Source organism: Dipodomys merriami, unplaced genomic scaffold (genome assembly GCF_024711535.1).
Source record: "Dipodomys merriami isolate MVZ:Mamm:240054 unplaced genomic scaffold, mDipMer1.0.p SCAF_56, whole genome shotgun sequence".
NCBI classification, from domain to species: Eukaryota; Metazoa; Chordata; class Mammalia; order Rodentia; family Heteromyidae; genus Dipodomys; species Dipodomys merriami.
Window position 1 is genome coordinate 1707214 of NW_027206135.1, and position 18194 is coordinate 1725407.

Here is an 18194-nt window from a genome sequence, read left to right on the forward strand (position 1 = left end):
AGTACTCAAACATATGTACACATATATTAACATATGCTCTAACCCTAAGCCAAACCCTAACAAATATCCTAACACATATCCTAACCACAATACATATCTTAATCACTACCATGTACTCTAAACCTCATATGCACTCTAACAAGTACTTCACATGCCCAGAACTATACCATAACACATGGCTTAATCCTAAACTGTGCCCTCATCGTGCCCTAACCCTAACATGTAACTTAACCCTAATACATGGCCTCACTCTTAACATACATCCTAACATGTACCCTAACCACCAACATGTACAGCGACAAGTACCTGAACACATACTATGAACCTAACATGTACTCTAATGTGTCCCTTAACATACCCCAATGCATACCCTAACATGTGCCCTAACTTTAACCCAAACCTTAACACATTCTCTAACACATGCCCTAACCCTAACACATATCCTAACTTGTACTCTAAATCCTAACATACAAGGTAACAAGTATGCTAACACATCCTCTAAACCATACAGGTACCTTACACGCACCATAATACATACATATCCTAAACCCTAACAGGTACTCGAATCACTAACTTGTATGATAATAAGTACCGTAACATAGTCTAAACTATACAAGTACCTAACACCTACCCCAAACATACCTGATTACACACCCAAACATATACTCTAAACCATACAGGTACCTTACATGTACCCTAACATGTACCCTAAACATACCCATAAAATCAACAACCCTACACCTGAACTCTAACCTCAATCATTCCAACCCTAAAAACAGCAGCCCTAACAACTCTTAACAATTAACATCACCCCGGAACAATTAACAACCCTATTCCTTTACCCTATTTCTCAACAATCATAGTCCTGAAGACTATTCCTCTCCTACCTCTGGGGAACGTATTAGCTACACAGTTATTCTATGGATTTGAGTTAGCAAATGGCTTCGGGTTAGGCCTAAGATTGGTGAGTGGCTTAGGGTACATGTTAAGATGTGTACCCTAAGCAAAACGTGGTCCTACCATTAGCATCAACCTAAACCCTAACCCGAACAACACTAATCCTAATAACAGTAGCCCTAACAACTCTTAATCCCTACTGTAACCCCAGACTCCTAACAACCAAATTCTTTAACCTAAATCCCAGGAAGGTCTGTGCCATTCTTATCTCCACCAGAATACTAGAAGTGGCACTCTAGAGTGTTAGTACTGAGTGAAAGTGCTCAGGGACAGCACCCAGACCCTGAGTTCAAACCAAAGGACTAATTAACAACTTTTTCCTTACATCCCTCAGCCCCCAACCCCACAGGCATGGAACAGCACATGACCAAAAGCAGAGTTGAAAGTGCAGTGAAGACTCAGAAGCCAGGGTAGGGGCCTAGGGTCACCAAAGTTGTTCTGATAGGCACAAACTTACCAAGCAGGAAGGGATAGGCTGCTCTTTCTCAAATGCCTTCACCCTCTTCTCCAGACCCCAGGATAGACATGAAATTATAAAGGAAAACTTGATGCAGACTGGAGAAAAACCAGAGACCTGAGCAAGGTAAGAGTTCAGGAGAGCAAATTTTGCTGGGGTCCATCCAGTCCATCCCACATTTGTCTATACACCATGAGCCTGTATTCATGATTCCAAGCTTCCAGGCTCTCCACATTTTATACTGATAATCTGCATGTTTTCTTCTGAAAGTACACACAGTGAGAGAAAAACAATATGCATCAAAATCTGGATAAAAAGGACCAAGGCTTGGGCTCGGAAGGTGACTCAGTGGTAGAGTGCTTGCCTTGCATGCACGAGGCCCTGGGTTTGATTCCTCAGCACCACATAAGCAAAAAGAACAAAGCCGGAAGTGGTGCTGTAGCTCAAGTGGTACAGTGCTAGCCTTGAGCTGAAGAGCTGAGGGACAGTGCCCAGGCCCAGAGTTCAGGCCCCATGACTGGACCCCCACCCCTCAAAAAAAAGGACCAGGGGCTAAGAGCTAAGGTGTTTGCCTACCTGTGGGAAGCCACAGGACACAATACCACTGGAATTCACCAAAAAGAAATAGAAATACCTTTGCATGCCTAATGAAATGCATATCAAACCCATATGATGAAAACAAAAATCTTTTTGTGCTGGTCCTGGGGCTTGAACTCAGAGCCTAAGTGCTCTCCTTGAGGGTTTTTGTTTGTTTGTTTGTTTTTTAGGGGAGGAGGAGCTGGAGATAAAGAGCCTCAAGGACTTTTCTACCTGGGATGGGTTCAAACTGCAATCCTCAGATCTTCGCCTCCTGAGTAGTTAGGAAAACAGGCAGGAACCACTGGGACCTGGCATTTTCCACAGACCCCTCATACCCTAATTCCTATGTTCTCCAAACCAAGACTTGTTGGGGTCCACCCAAATTCTATGCTCACTATCCCAAGCTTCTGAACTCTTCCCACATTTTCTCATTACAGCACCTAAAGTCAAGGGAAGTCTCGAGAACAAAGGCTCAGCATCCTGGAGCCCCACCTCCGATGAATGGGATCTGGAGTATGGCTGAGAAGAAAAAAAAAGCCATCTAGACCACACTTTCTGCTCCCTTCTGCTACCCCCACCCAGTTCCTGAGACAGATAGTAATGATCTACTTGTAATGTCCCTCCAGTGAGAAAATCCACGGAGGCGCAATTAAGGGTAACAAAGGAGTTTTATTAGTCGGTTTGCAACTACCCTGTCCTGTGCTACAGCGCACTAGGAGCAGCCGCAGCTTCCAAGGGGGCTGGGTTTTTTTTCCTTTTCCCTTCCTCTCCCTCCTTCCCACAGGTGTGTCACCTCTCTGAAGGCCCCTCAGCTCTCACCAGCCTGCTCCCCTCTCCGCTGGCCTCTCCGCTGCTCTGCCACACTCCCTGCTGTCCTCTCTTCAGGCCTCTCAGCTCTCTGTCTGCTTCTTTGCCGGCTTGGCTCCCCTTGGGCTTCCTCTGGCCTCATGCACCTCTCCTGGGCCCCTCCGCGGGCCCCGTGGGCCTCACTGTCCCCTCCGCCGGCCCCGCAGGCCCCACACGCCACTTCACGGGCCTCAGGGCTGGACCTGGGGAACTGGGAAGCGGAGGAGTGGGCGATTCTCACCTGCTGACATCAGGGCGCGGGAACCAATCAGCCCTCTCCTGCTGATGTGCCACCATCCGAGCACCAAGAGTGATCCACCTCTTGAGACACTCTGGAGCCAGACGCAAGAATAGAGAAGTGCATGCAGAGGGCGGGGCTAGGAAGGAGGAGCACGTGGGAAAAGGGCGGTGTGTGGGGGCGGGGCTAGGAAGGAGGAGCACGTGGGGATGAGGGCGGTGGGGGGCGGGTCTAGGAAGGAGGAGCAGGTGGGGATGAGGGCGGCGTGTGGGGGCGGGGCTAGGAAGGAGGAGCACGTGGGGATGAGGGCGGTGGGGGGCGGGGCTAGGAAGGAGGAGCACGTGGGGATGAGGGCGGTGTGTGGGGGCGGGGCTAGGAAGGAGGAGCACGTGGGGATGAGGGCGGTGTGTGGGGGCGGGGCTAGGAAGGAGGAGCACGTGGGGATGAGGGTGGTCTTTGAGGGGCGGGGCTAGGAAGGAGGAGCACGTGGGGATGAGGGTGGTGGGGGGCGGGGCTAGGAAGGAGGAGCACGTGGGGATGAGGGTGGTGGGGGGCGGGGCTAGGAAGGAGGAGCACGTGGGGATGAGGGTGGTGTGTGGGGGCGGGGCTAGGAAGGAGGAGCACGTGGGGATGAGGGTGGTGTGTGGGGGCGGGGCTAGGAAGGAGGAGCACATGGGGATGAGGGCTGTGTGTGGGGGCGGGGCTAGGAAGGAGGAGCACGTGGGGATGAGGGTGGTGTGTGGGGGCGGGGCTAGGAAGGAGGAGCACGTGGGGATGAGGGCGGTGCATTTAGGGGCGGGTCTAGGAAGGAGGAGCACGTGGGGATGAGGGCGGTGCATTTAGGGGCGCGGCTATGGAGGACAAGCACGTGGGGATGAGGGCGGTGCATTTAGGGGCGGGTCTAGGAAGGAGGAGCACGTGGGGATGAGGGCGGTGCATTTAGGGGCGGGTCTAGGAAGGAGGAGCACGTGGGGATGAGGGCGGTGCATTTAGGGGCGCGGCTATGGAGGACAAGCACGTGGGGTGGAGGTTAGGTTTAGGCTGCAGGGTAGGGACTGGAACTAGGGCCCCACTGAGGGGCGAGGCTAGCCGGCATCTGTGGTCCATCCCAGAACAGATGGAGAGGCGGCCGGCCCCACCCAGCTCTGCGCGGGGACAGAGGCCGTGCAGTGAACCGGAAGTGGCCCCAGGAGGCCGCGCTGGGGCTCGGCCTTTCCAGGGGTCGGCCCGCGGGCGTGCACATTGTCCTCCTCTGCTCAGGACCCGGGGTGCAGTGCGCACTGGTTCCCACCAGAGGGTGCTCTAGGCAGGCACCCGGTCCTCAGCAGGACCTGAGTGCAGTGAGGGCTGCTTTCTGGCAGAAGGTGCTCCAGGTGAGTGCACTGTCCTCCTCGGGGCCCTGGGCCCTCCCACAAGCCCTGCCCCTGCACCTCTCACCCCCTCGCTCTTTCCCCACCCCTCTAGTGCTATGCCTCCCCACAAGCCCCACCCATGGATGGCTCATTTCCTTGCTCTTGCCCCTCCCCTTGAGTGTTCTCCCCCACAAGCCCCACCCCTGCACAGCAATCCAGCTGGTGAAGGAATTAGTTAAATCATTAAATCTTCTGACTCCTCCCAATCCTCCCTTCAAAAATTGAACAGGTTAGGACAGCGGGAGGTATACAAACAGCCATGGCAAAGAGCGGCTAGAATTCAGAAACAACATCCTCACGAAGAGCTTCCATTCAACATTTGTTTGAAGCCTCATGCTTTCTCATACACTGTAAAATCTTCGATAAAAACATGAAGAAAGTGGAAGTAAGTCAGCCTACCAAATGTTGATTTACTGTAAACACAAACATGCAACAGGCAAACTCACAAACTGGATCCAAAATAGACACACATAAACACAGTCCTTGACTTTTGGCAAAGGGATAAAAGCAATTCAACTAAGACAGTATTTCTAACAAATGGTGCTAAAACCAATTGAACAATTGATTTAAATTTTTACCTAACGTCAATCTAAATACCAGGCCTTACACCAAAAGGAGACCATAGGATATATAAAGTGTTTTTAGACGTGACAGCAAACACACAAACCATAAAAGAAAAAAATTGCATTTCATCAAATTATTCTACAATGACAAGCCAAAAACGGGAAGAAAAAGATTTTCAAGCCATCTATTTGAGAAAGGACAAGTATCATAAAAGCCTAATCAGAACAGTGACAAAACATATGAACAGGCATTTCACCTGATACATAGGTGTAAGTATAAAATGATATAGCTGCTGTATTAATTTTCTAGGACTCCCTTAATAAAATACCACAGATCAGCATTAAACAGCAGAACTTAATTACTCTTAGTTCTGGGCGTTGGGAGTCTAAGATCAAGGTGTGGTCAGGTTTGCTCTCTTGAGGCTTCTGCAAGCTTGCCAAAGGGTGCCCTCTTCACAAGGCCAACTGTGGAGACACCAGTCACAAGGAAGTGGACCCAACCTATTGATTTTCTAACTGTTTAGACTTTTTTTGTACGTATGGTTACAATATTAGATACAGGGGGTCTGCACTTCAATATATGAGTCCAAGGTGAAAAAAATTCAGCCTTTTAAATCCACTCTATAAAACGTTTCTTGGAACAACACATACAAATGGAGAGAAATCACTTAATATTTTTTATTGCACAAAGAATGGCTCTCCACTGAGACCTTCACCATAGGCACAAGAATCACTCCAACATGGGAACCTTCATGAATTAAACAATATAATCAAATGCAACAAAGTGCTCAATTCTGATCTTTTATGTCACACAATAGCCCAGTTAATTGAATACTACCCTGCAGAGGTGCAGAGAGTATCTTCAGACTAATCTATGTTTGGTACCAGCATAGAGAGAACCATTACATTGAAGTTTTCCTGTGAATTGTGAAAGTCTGGGTGATTCTGGAGCTAGTTCATCAGGTGAAATAGAACTTCTTCACATTGTTCCAGACAAAATCATCTAATTTTCAGAGAGTTAGGCCAGTCTGTTTCTGGAGAGTTTAACTACCCATTTCTAACATAATATACAAAAATCACTTCAATGAGGATGAGATTGTTTTTATTTTTAGCTTGAACTCAGGGACAGAGCACTGTCCCTAAACTTCTTATGCTCAAGGCTAGCACTCTACCATTTAAGCCACCATGCCACTTCTGGCCTTTTATATGTGGTGCTGAGGAATTGAACCCAGGGCTTCATGCATGCTAGACAAGCACTCTTCCACTCAGACATATTCCCAGCCATTTTTTTTTTGTCAGTAGTGGGGCTTGAACTCTGGGCTTGGGTGCTGTCCCTTAGGTTTTCAGCATCCTACCACTTGAGCCATAGTGCCACTTCTGGTTTTCTAGTGGTTTATTGGAGATAAGAGTCTCACGGACTTTCCTGCCTGGACTGGCTTTGAACTGCGATCCTCAGATCTCAGTCTCCTGAGTAGCTAGGATTACAGGCATGAGCCACCGATGCCTAGCTCCCAGCCATTTTTATTTCCTTATTGAACTAACAGAAAGTGCTAGCACCCGGAAGTTTCAGTTTAGGTTAGCTGTAACATATATATGTATATATATATATATATATATATATATATACACATATGTGTGTGTATATATATATATATATATATATATATATATATATATATATATACCACTTCTGACTTTTTCTGCTTATGTGGCGCTGAGGAATCAAACCCAGGGCCTCATGCATGCAAAGCAAGCGCTCTACCACTGAGCCACCTTCCCAGCCTGTCTAATATAAATTTTATTTAGTCTCACTCACATCACTCTGAGAAAAATAACTTCCAATGATTGCATCTTTGCAAAACACACTAGAGACTTCATAATATTGTTACCATACTTGTGGCATTACAGAACCCAGTACTGGGCTTGGCACATAGTAGGGACTTCCATCTTTTAAGTGGTATGGTGCTGTTTCCTAACAGGTATTATGCAATCACATACAGATTCTGACCTTCAAATCAATAACCATAGTTGCAATATGATCACAAACTAACAACAGCAATGTAGTTTTCTCTGGCTTTGGTCATCCTATGGGAACCCTGTTTTGGCATAAAGCAATTCAAAGGCAAGGTTCCTTGCTGATAGGCTTTAGGACCACCCTAATATCATATCCCACTTGCATTCTTCTGTATCTACAACAAGAATTTTAGAATTACATCATTATGTACTGCCAAAATTTGCATCCCTTCCCCTAAACTTATCAGTGTCCTTTTTCTCTAGAAATAGACACAATCCTGAAATGGTGAGACTCAAGAAGCACCAACTTTCCAGGAAACCCAGTCTAGAAGCCGGGATTCCATATCCATAACCATTATTTGGATTGTACAGGCATATGGTAGTATGTTTGTGTGTCCCCATCAGTGTATCCCCTTCATCTTTGTTCCCTGGATTCCTTGCATCTGTTCCTTTGTTTGTGGCTTGTAGGGCTTGAACTCTGGGCCTGGATGCTGTCCCTCTGCTCTTTTGCTCAAGGCTGGCTCTATATCACTTGAGCCACAGCACTACTTCCGATTTTCTCGTGGTTTATTGGAGATAAGAGTGTCATGGACTTTCCTTTCCAGGCTTGCTTTGAACCATGATCCTCCTATTTTAGCCTCCTGAGTAGCTAGGATTACAGGCGTGAGCCACCAGTGCCTGGTTCTGTTCCCATTTGAAAAAAAATTATTTTATTGTAAAGATGATGTAAAGAGGGGTTCCAGTTACATGAGTAAGGTAATAAGTACATTTCTTGTTGAGCATTATTACCCCCTTCTTTGTTTTTCTGCTACTATCCCTTCCTTCCCCCAGTTCTGTTCCTTTTAAAGCAAGGCCTCTTTACTTTGTCCAAAATGACATGCAAATATCCTCATCAGGGGCCCATTTATCCTTTGGCATTTAGGTCTGCAGGGGAACAGTGCTAATGGTTATACAACTAGACAAATAGGCTTACTGCCATGGATATCCTAAAATAATAAAAAGCACAGTGAAGTATTTTAAAACTAAGACTAGAGGTAAGGGATTAGATTAATTAAAGAGTCCCAGCAAATGCAAGGCCAAGAGGTGGTCCTCAGCAAGTACTAAAATACTAAATACACTAAATACTAAAATAGTAAATGCAAATACTAAAAGTGACATACCGGGTAGGCACTGATGATTGACACCTGTGACCCTAGCTACTCTGTAGTCACTATCTCAAATTCACGCACAAAAAATAACTGGTCAGGCAGAAAAGACTATGAGACTCTTATCTCCCATAAAGCACCAGAAAACAGGAAGTGGTGCTGTGACTCAAATTGGTGGAGCACTTGCCTTGAGCTGAAATGCTGAGGGACAGCTCCCAGACCTAGAGTTCAAGCCTCACAACCAACAACAACAAAAATAAGCCAAATGGTGACCTGTAGCTCAAGTGGTACATCAGCTTGGTACACAAAAGTTAGGGACAGAATCAATTCCCTGAGTTCAAGCACAACAACCAGGGGGAAAGAACTGTCAATCATGAGAGAAGGGGAAAATGGATAAATTTTTTTAAAAAAAGATACTTGGCCAAGGGAAGGGAAAATTGACTTTGGACATGTGTGAGTATTAGTTCCAACTTAGTAAGCAATTCAGATAGGTCTTGATGAGCTATCTCATTTAATAAACCTGACCACTAAGAAAACCAAAACAATGTTGCCATCTGTCAATTTTCTGTGCCTTTTTGAGTGCAACACATAGAAAGTATAAATCAGGGATACTTCTTGGAGGGAAATGAGCTCTGTGATGCCACACCGTGGAGATGTGCAGACATAACCATTGGCTGTTTTCTGGGCATTGTGGTTAGTGAGCTCTCTGGAGCCACCCCGTGGAGATGCGCAGCACTAGCACCCAGCTGACAGCATGGCATTGTGGGAAATGACCTCTGTGGTGCAACCCCATGGAGATGTGGAGCATAGTATCAGGCTGACAGCAGGGCATCGTGAGAAATGAACTCTCTGGCTCCACCCTGTGGAGACATACAGGCATAGCACTGGGCCATCAGCAGGACGTTGTACTAAGTGAGCTCTCTTGTGCCACCTCATGGACATGTGCAGCACTAGCACCCAGCCAATAGCACAGCATTGTGAGAAATGAGCTTTCTCGTGCCACCCCATGAAGACGTGCGGGCATAGCACCTGGCCGCCGATGGCTTTGTCTGTATTGAGCTTTCTGGTGCCACCCCATGCAGATGTGGATGCATAGCACTTGGCCGCCCGATGGCTATTATGTGTATTGATTTCTCTGCTGCCCCTCTGTGAAGCTGTGCAGACATACCACTCATCTTCCCTCTGAGCATTGGGAAATAAGAGATTTGGTGCCATCCGGAAGATACATGTGGATAGAACCAGCCGCCCTCTGGGCTTTGTGGGAAATGAGCTCTCTGGTGCCACCCAGTGGAGTTGTGTGGGCATACCACACTGCCGCCCGCTGGACTTGGTGGGAAATTAGCTCTCTGGCACCACCTCGTGGAGATGTGCAAGCACCCGAATGAAAGCATGGCATTGTGGGAAATGGGCTCTCTGGTGACACCCTGTGGAGATGTATAGGCAGAGCACATGGCCGCCCAATGGCCATTTTACATATTGATTTCTCTGCTGCCACCCATGGAGATATGCAGACATAACAATCGGCTGCCCTCTTTGGCATTGTGGGAAATAAGCTCTCTGGTGGCACCCAGTGGAGATATATGAGTACCTAGCACCTGGCCACAATCGGAATTGTGGGAAATGAGCTCTCTGGCACCACCCTGTGGAGATTGCAGGAATAGCACCAAGCAATACACTAGCCATTGTGGGAAATGAGCTCTCTGGTTCCAACCTGCGGTGATGTACAGGCATAGCACTGGGCCATCAGAAGGGCATTGCTGTAATTGAGCTCTTTGGTGCCAGCCCTGGGAGATTCACAGGCATAGCAACTGGCCACCAGCAGGCATTGTGGGAAGTGAGCTCTCAGGAGCCATGAGGTGGAAATGTGTGGGCATAGCACCTGTCTATAAGCTGGGAACTATGGGAAATGACCTCTCTGGTGGCACCCCATGGAGATGTGCAGGTATAGCACCTGTCTGCCGGTTGGGCACTGTGGGATGTGAGCTCTCTGGTGCCACCAAATGAAGATGTGTGGGGACAGCACCTGGCTGCCCCAGGGTAATTGTGTGAAAGTATGAGCTCTCTGGTGCTACCCTATGGAGATATGCAGCCATAGGACCTGGCTGCCTGCTTGGCACTGGGGGAAGTGTGCCCTCTGGAGCGACCCCATTGAGATGTAGGGACATAGCACCTAGTTGCCCATTATACATCATGGGAAGTGTGCTCTCTGGCCCCACCCCATGCAGAATTAAGGGCATAGCACCAGACCATCAGCAGGGCATTGTGAGAAATGAACTCTCTGGTCCCACCCTGGAAAGATGTGTGGACATAGCACAAGACTCTCAGCTGGGCATTGTGGGAAGTGTCTCTGTTGCCATTCTTTGAAGATACATAAATATATCACTAGGCTGTCAGCAGGGCATTGTGAGAAGTGAGATCTCTGGTGCCACCCCGTGGCTATATACAGGCATAGCTCTGGGTCCCTTGCTGGGCATTGCGGGAAATGAGCTCTCTGGTGCTTCCCCGTGGCAGGAAGAGGAAGCACATCTCAAAGCCTTCTCATATTTTATTTTGCTTTCACCAACTTTCATCTGGGAACTCCATCTAGATGTTCGCTGGTGGTTCACGACTGTAACCCGAATACCCCAGATGCTGAGATCTCAGGCTCTTGGTTCAAAATCAGCCCTGGTTAAAAAAAATAAAGAATCTGAAAGCTTTAAATCCAATTCACCACCAAAAGCATGCAAATGATTCTGTGAAATAAGTGGTAGAGGCCAACACTGTTTCAGCACCGAGGCACTCAGCCCCAGCCCTAAAAGTGGTCCTCAGAAGAAAAGAAATAAAGGAAAGAAGAAGGGGAGAGAAGGGGAGTAGAGATCGCAAAATTCCTAGATGTGGAAGAGGCAGTTAATAACTAGGTTTCTTTGAGGAATAGTAACAGAAAATTATTTTAAATAGACATAAAAACACAGAAACTGTTAGTATAGATAGCACAGTACTTAGTGGCTACTAGATCTTCATGGTGAGGTGAACAAGTAGGCAGGAAATTTTCCTGTGCTCTCTAAAGAGATGCTGTTTATCATTTCTGTTAAGCCAATAACAGAAAACCACTCCTTTTGTAACCCCAGATCTTATTAAATTTCTCACTCAAGATCAGTGCATTGCTGATATTAAATGCTTCAAAATAAAACATTTTTGTGAGGGTTGAATTTTCTTAATTTTTAACCTGTACCTTAACCTTGTCTAATACTAGTGACACTGTAGGTATGTAACAGAATAGAAGCCAAATGATATCAAAGTTTATACTACTTGGGACCAAAGAACCAATCAAGCAACCTTCCTTCCTTCCTTCCTTCCTTCCTTCCTTCCTTCCTTCCTTCCTTCCTTCCTTCCTTCCTTCCTTCCTTCCTTCTTTGCTTCCTTCCTTCTCTCTCTTCCTCTCTCTTCCTCTTTCTTTCTTTCATTATTTCCTTTCCGTTTCATTGCTGGTACTGGGCTTAATCTCAGGGCCTCAAGCTCATGCTCAGCTTTATTGCTCACAGTTGGTGAGTCATGCTTCTACTCTGGCATTTTGCTAGTTAATTGGAAATGAAGTTTCACAGACTTTTCTGTTAAAGTTAGCTTCAGGCTTCAATCCTCTGATCTTAGTCACCCAAGTAGGTAGAATTATATGCATGAACCACCAGACCCAGATTCTTTAAAATATTTGTTGCTCCCTTAACTGGTCAGTGAAGTGCCTTGGTAAGCACAAAGTTCGTACAGAATTAGTCTTTCCTTTTTTTCTGTCAAATACAGGTAGATCAAGTAATAATCTGTTTTATAAATGAGCTCCATTCACTCATTTATAGTTTATACTAGGGTGCCTATTTTATGTGAGCCAGCTATTAAACACTTTATTAGACTTTGTAGTCTATGCTGTCTTTATTGATGCCTCTCTTCTTTTGTTACATTAAAGCAGACATAAACAAGACTTAAATATGGCTGCATTTTAGTATTTATTTTCAAAAATAGGAAGCATAGTTTGCTAGCCACTAGTTTATAAATGAAATACACATGTCTTTTCAAAAAACGTTGGAGCACATAACAATACAGAGTTTATATAATTAGTGAATACAATTACAAAATTCCTTTGAACAGCTGAGCTAGAAAAAAAATTATAGATGAAACAAAAGAATAAAAGAACTCTCAGCACAGACACATTAAAACATCGGAGAAACCAGGGAGCCACAGGTGGCCCACACCTGTCATCCAGGCAGGATAGTCTCTTTTCTCCAACTAACCACCAAAGAATCCAGAAGTTGACATGCTAAAGAGGAAGAGCACAAAAAATTACTAAATGAAACTAATATTATGGGCAAAGAAAAGAACAGAATGATGTTTATTGCAGCATTATGTACCATAGCTAAGATATGGAACCAATCCAGATGCCCCTCAGTAGATGGATGGATCAAGAAAATGTGGTATATATACACAATAAAATTCTATGCCTCCATCAGAAAGAATGACATTGCCCCATTTGTTAGGAAATGGAAAGACTTGGAAAAAATTATATTAAGTGAAGTAAGCCAGGCCCAAAGAAAAATAGGTCCCATGGTTTCCCTTATTTACAATAACTAGTATATGTCTGAGACAAGCAGAATAGGTCAGATAAGTTGATGTTAGGTAAAATGAACCCTAAGATATGTATTCAAATGTTTTTTTCTTTCATGTGATTGTTTCTAACACATTTATAAGATTATTTCTTTGTTGCTTTGTATGTCCCTCCCCCACAGTATAACCCCTGCTTTCACTGTATTTGATGTAGATATAATTTGTGGATGGGAAGGGAAAAAACAAATTGTTTAAATAGGGATACAGGTGGACCCATTGCAACAATGAGATGTACAAGTCGTTATGTCAAAAAAACAAACTTTACAAGTTTGCCCGGGGTGGGAGGGGAGGGAATGTGGGAAATGGGAAGGGATGTGAAGGGGAAACAAAGGAGGAGACAACAATGCTTGATAAGAAATGTACTCATTATCTTGCCCATGTAATTGTAATCCCTCTCTATGGTATTTTCACAATAAAAAAAAGAACAGAATGATTATTTGTGTATATTTTTATTGTAAAAATATTGTACAGAGGGGTTACAGTTACATGAGTAAGGTAATGACTAAATTTCCTATTGAGCATTGTTATCTCCTCATTGTTTTTCCCCTACAATCCCTGTCTCCCCAACTCCTCCCTCCCCGCAAAACATGTAGTTTTCAACATAGTGTCTTGTACATCTCATTGTTACAATGGATCATCCTGTTTCCTTATTTCAGCGTTTTGTTATTTCCCTTCCCCTCTCCAAATTAGAAAAAAGTATATACAAGACGCAGGGCACTGGAATCAAATACAGCGAAAATGGAGGTTATACCATGGGGAAAGAACATAAAGAAGAAAACAAAAAAAAAATCACATGGTACATTATAAATACATTAAAAACAATAGCAAGAAATATAGACTTCCCCTATGACCCAGACATACCACTCCTAGACATCTACCCTGAGCAACAGGAACCAGTATACAAAGACACATGTTACCTCCATGTTTATTGCAGCACTGTTCACAATAGCTAAGATTTGGAAACAACCCAGATGCCTTACTACTGATGAGTGGATCCAAAAATTGTGGTACCTATATACAATGGAATGCAGCCAATAGAAAGGACAAAATAATGGCATTTGCAGGGAAATGGATGGGACTAGAGCAGAGTATTTTGAGTGGAGTAAGCCAAGAACAAAAAGACAAATGGCACATGGTCTCCCTGATATATGGATGCTAAAGCCAAAATACAAGAAGATATGGCAAACAGGACTCAAAAAACAAAGGACAGCCACCCAATTTGTTATATTATTGCTAAATGACTCCATGTTCTAGACCATATATATGGTAGATATGTGCATGCAACAGAAGAAAGCCAGGAGGAGGATCAGAGTAAGTGGGAACAGCCCACACTAAGCAAAAGGAAAGAAATATAAACATCACCTGATGTGGAAAAAATAACTTGTAAATGTCAAAGCTCATAGAATTCACAAACTGTATAAATCATGATAATGACAATTTGCATTGTGAAGGTTAAAACGTGTTTGTAGCCCTAAGTATCACTATTCCACAATACAGTGAAATATATGAAATTTATGTAATCACCTAATCTCAAAGAAAAAAATGAGAAAAGGGATGTGTTAAGAGAGATGGGTGGCAATGTTGTCAGACACTTTGTACTCATATACTGTTTTGTAGAATGAGAACTTCTTTATACAACTACTTAAAGATAATAATAAATAAATAAATTAAATTAAATTAAAATAAAAGCAAGAATTAAAAGAGCCCACTCAGTGGCACACAAGGGGAAATGTTCAGTACGTCTCAAAAGATGATTTTTGGTCACTCATTTCAAGTGCTCCACACAGAGTAGCTGGGTTGAATTTAAGGTCTTACAATAAAATGCAAATTAACTATAAAAAAACAATAGCAAGAAAGATAAAATCACTTGTGTCCCTATCTTGGGATTCATTTCACCTAGCATCTTACCTGGTCATATGTACATACCTTTTGACCTTTTGTATTTTTCCTAGATATATACTAGTTATTGCAAATAAGGGAAACCATGGGACCTATGTTTCTTTGGGCCTGGCTTATTTCACTTAATGTAATATTTTCCAAGTCTTTCCATTTTCTAAAAAATGGAGCGATGTCATTCTTTCTGATGGAAGCATATTATTATAATACATATACATATATATTTATATACATATATGTATATACCACATTTTCTTCATTCATCTACTGAGGAGCATCTGAGTTGGTTCCATATCGTAGCTAGAATAGAATGATTTTTTTCCTCTTCTTCCCTACCTCAAATGCACCTTGTCTACTATGACCTGTCACCATGCCAATTCCTGAGCCAAAGTATTTACTTCATTTTTCCATAATAATGCTAATGCTTGTTTTTCGAACATAAGTGGTTGTGATTGATATCAGTAAAAAAGGATAAATTACTCACTGATTTTGAGGCCACAGTGATAAGGTCCTGGTGTTCCTTACTTGGTGAAAATTTCTTATCCTTAAACCAAGAGAAAAATTCAGGAAGACACGATTGAAAGGAGATAATCATACGCTAGACCTAAAAACAAAGTGGGTAGGATTGTGTTACCTGAATCATATTAAAACTTTAGGTTTCATAGCTCAAAACTATGATAAAGATAGCTAGTTAACTTTTTGGAATCCTTGCAAACCAGCTTTTCTTTCGTAAGTACAGGTTTAATGCAAATTAGAAACAAAATTTCCATCTCATAGAATAACCTGAAATTCTCAATTGTAAAATTAGGTTAGAAACTCCAAGAACAAAGCAACTGGAAGCAAAGAGTTGTTCTAGAGGCCGAGGTCAAGCTGATGTTCATTTGTGATAGAATCTATATTGATGTAGCAGAATTACTTACTTTTCTTTCTGTCTTGTTCTAACATATATAACATTTGTTCCTTATTTTGTTGTCAAAGTTGTTGCCTGGGTTTAACCTAGGTTAGACCTCTGGCCTGAGCATATGGCTTTTCTCTTAGTCTCTGATCTATGCCAGGAAAATGCAAGGGCCCCCCTTTTTATTTAGCATTGAGACCAAGGTATGTGTTATTAGGACAGGAATATTGGAACTTAGCAAAGCTTTATTCAGAAATGGAAAAAGACGTCTAAAGTTAGAGCTTCTAGTGCACAAACACATAGTAAATAATACACATTCAGCATACAGTTGTATGTTTACATGTAAATTCAGCCACGAAGTTGTAGGCCTGGCTCAGTTGATAGAGTGCTAGGCAATAAGCAAAAGTGTCAAGTGCTGATGAGTCTATATAGCATTCTAAAAAAGTTTCACGTGGCAGATTCAGTTTCCGACATGTCAGTGTGTCATTCTTCCGATCTGCAAATCTCTAAGGCTGAGAAAAGGATTCAAGCTCTGTTTTTAACCATACTGCAGACATTTTGATTTTTATCAAAGGGACAATTATAGTTGCCTATAATGCTAGCCTACTTAGTAGCCTGAGATGTGAAGATCATGGTTCCAGGCCAGCCTAGGTAGGAAAGTCTATGAGGCTTATCTCCAATTAAACAGTGATAAAGCCACATGAAAAGCATTGGTAAAGATAAATCATACAGCAAGTACCAGGGGAAAAAACACCATTGAGTATAAAAATATGAGGAACAAATTACAATTCAGTGGGATCTTGGGTTCTATTCCCAAGGGGGTCCAGTGAATTCGGTGTTGTAGAACCAGAAATTAGCCCTCCCTTTTCCTAACATTCTTTCCACTTTGTGTGGCTCAAATGGCACAGTACCATGCATAAGGGAAACAAGAGAGAAAAAACAAATCCCTGATTTCCAACCCAAGTCCTCACACACACAAAAAAGAACAATGAAATTATCTTACATCTAATAACTTGGACCCTTGCTTATCAATAACTGATTGGTTGTGTGAGAGAGCTAGTGCTTTTGTTCACTTCACAGAAGTGTTTTCTTCACAGAAGTGAACTGCTGTTGTGGGAACTCACCCAGTCTTGGAGATGGAAAATATATCCTGTTTAGCACATAAGCAGAAGACAAAATCATTCCAGAGCTGTGTTTAATTTATGTCTTTTCCAACTGAGGAAGACAAACAGTTGGTACATAAACAGGTAGAGATGAATTGGTTTATTTTGGCCAGGGTTGTATTATAGTATTTCCAATTTGGGACTAAAAGGTGTCCCTCATCATACATCTGAGATCAAAGAAAGCACAAAGCCATGACAAATGATTGTCTGTTCTTAATTTTCTAGTATGACCTGCTTCACCTGCTTAAACTCTTTCAGCTCCACGATGAGTTCCCAGTACTTGAGATACAACCAACCACATGAGCCTCCCATTTGGGCATTTGTTGGTGTTCCAGAAAGCCCCACAAGGCTTATCATGCCTAAATATGTCAGTTAAGCCAGCTGCCATCTCTAGGTCAGTGGCCACTGAGTCCATGGAAGCATGCACCAATAAGTTCTTTTCCAGCTGCAGCCATGTACTACCAGGGAGAATTCAACTGCAGTAGATGTTCCATCTTTCCACAAGAGCCTCTCCTATCTCCTTTAGCATGAGCTGGGCTTTCCTTTGCCAGTCTTGCTCCTGTTCCATACAGCTCAGATACACACTTCTTGGAGGCTGCAACTGACTTTTTTCTTGAATTACTTGATCCCATTCCTGTTCCAGAAGTTTCCTTTCTTCCACCAACTTGTGCCCCTGAGAGCTGAGGGCTTCTCGATAACTAGTTGTCCTGTTTTGCTTCTTTTCAAGTTCCAAAGAGAGCTAAGCAACAGCTCATTAGTGTTCTGAGATGACAGCATGCTACCTGGTGTCAAGGTCCTGTCAGAAAGCAGCTGTTCTCTGACCATAGGTTTCTCTCCTTTCTCTCTTTCTTTCTTGGACTCCCTAGACCAAATCCAACCAACACAAATAAATCACAGGAAAACACATCAAGAAAAATTACAGCTATGATCTTGACTCTAAGTATGACACCATATGGATGACATTTTGTTAAAAAAAAACTTCTGAGGTGTCAAGAAAATATCATTTGTACAAAACTGCAAAAAAGGAAAGGTTTGCATCCTAAAATTGAACCAAGGCTGGGAACCTAATCCTGCAACATCCCTTTTCTCTCACCTAACTTTCATAGCAAGAAATGTGACCAACTTCTTTTCTTCTAAACCTACCACTGACCTCAATGTTGTTGGGAGTGGTGCTTGGCTTTAGATAGCTATCATCAGCAAATAGCTTAAGTCAAGGTATTTCTATTCAATAATAATGTGGTACAGAATTTCAACCTCAGCTATATGTGGTGATGCATACCTATAATCCCAGCACTCAGGTTATTGAGGCAGGAAGATGACATTTTAGAACTACCCAGGTTTCAATGGAAAACTGTTCTTCATAACAAGGACCAGAAAGAGCTAAAGCCAAATGAAAAGAGA

The 18194-nt window shown here is 43.5% G+C and overlaps 1 pseudogene; it reads right to left on the reverse strand.

Annotated features, from left to right (window-relative positions):
- Nucleotides 1-17006: 17006 nt before the first annotated feature.
- Nucleotides 17007-17663, reverse strand: LOC138812059 (coiled-coil domain-containing protein 127 pseudogene; annotated as a pseudogene).
- Between the last annotated feature and the right edge of the window lie 531 nt (nt 17664-18194).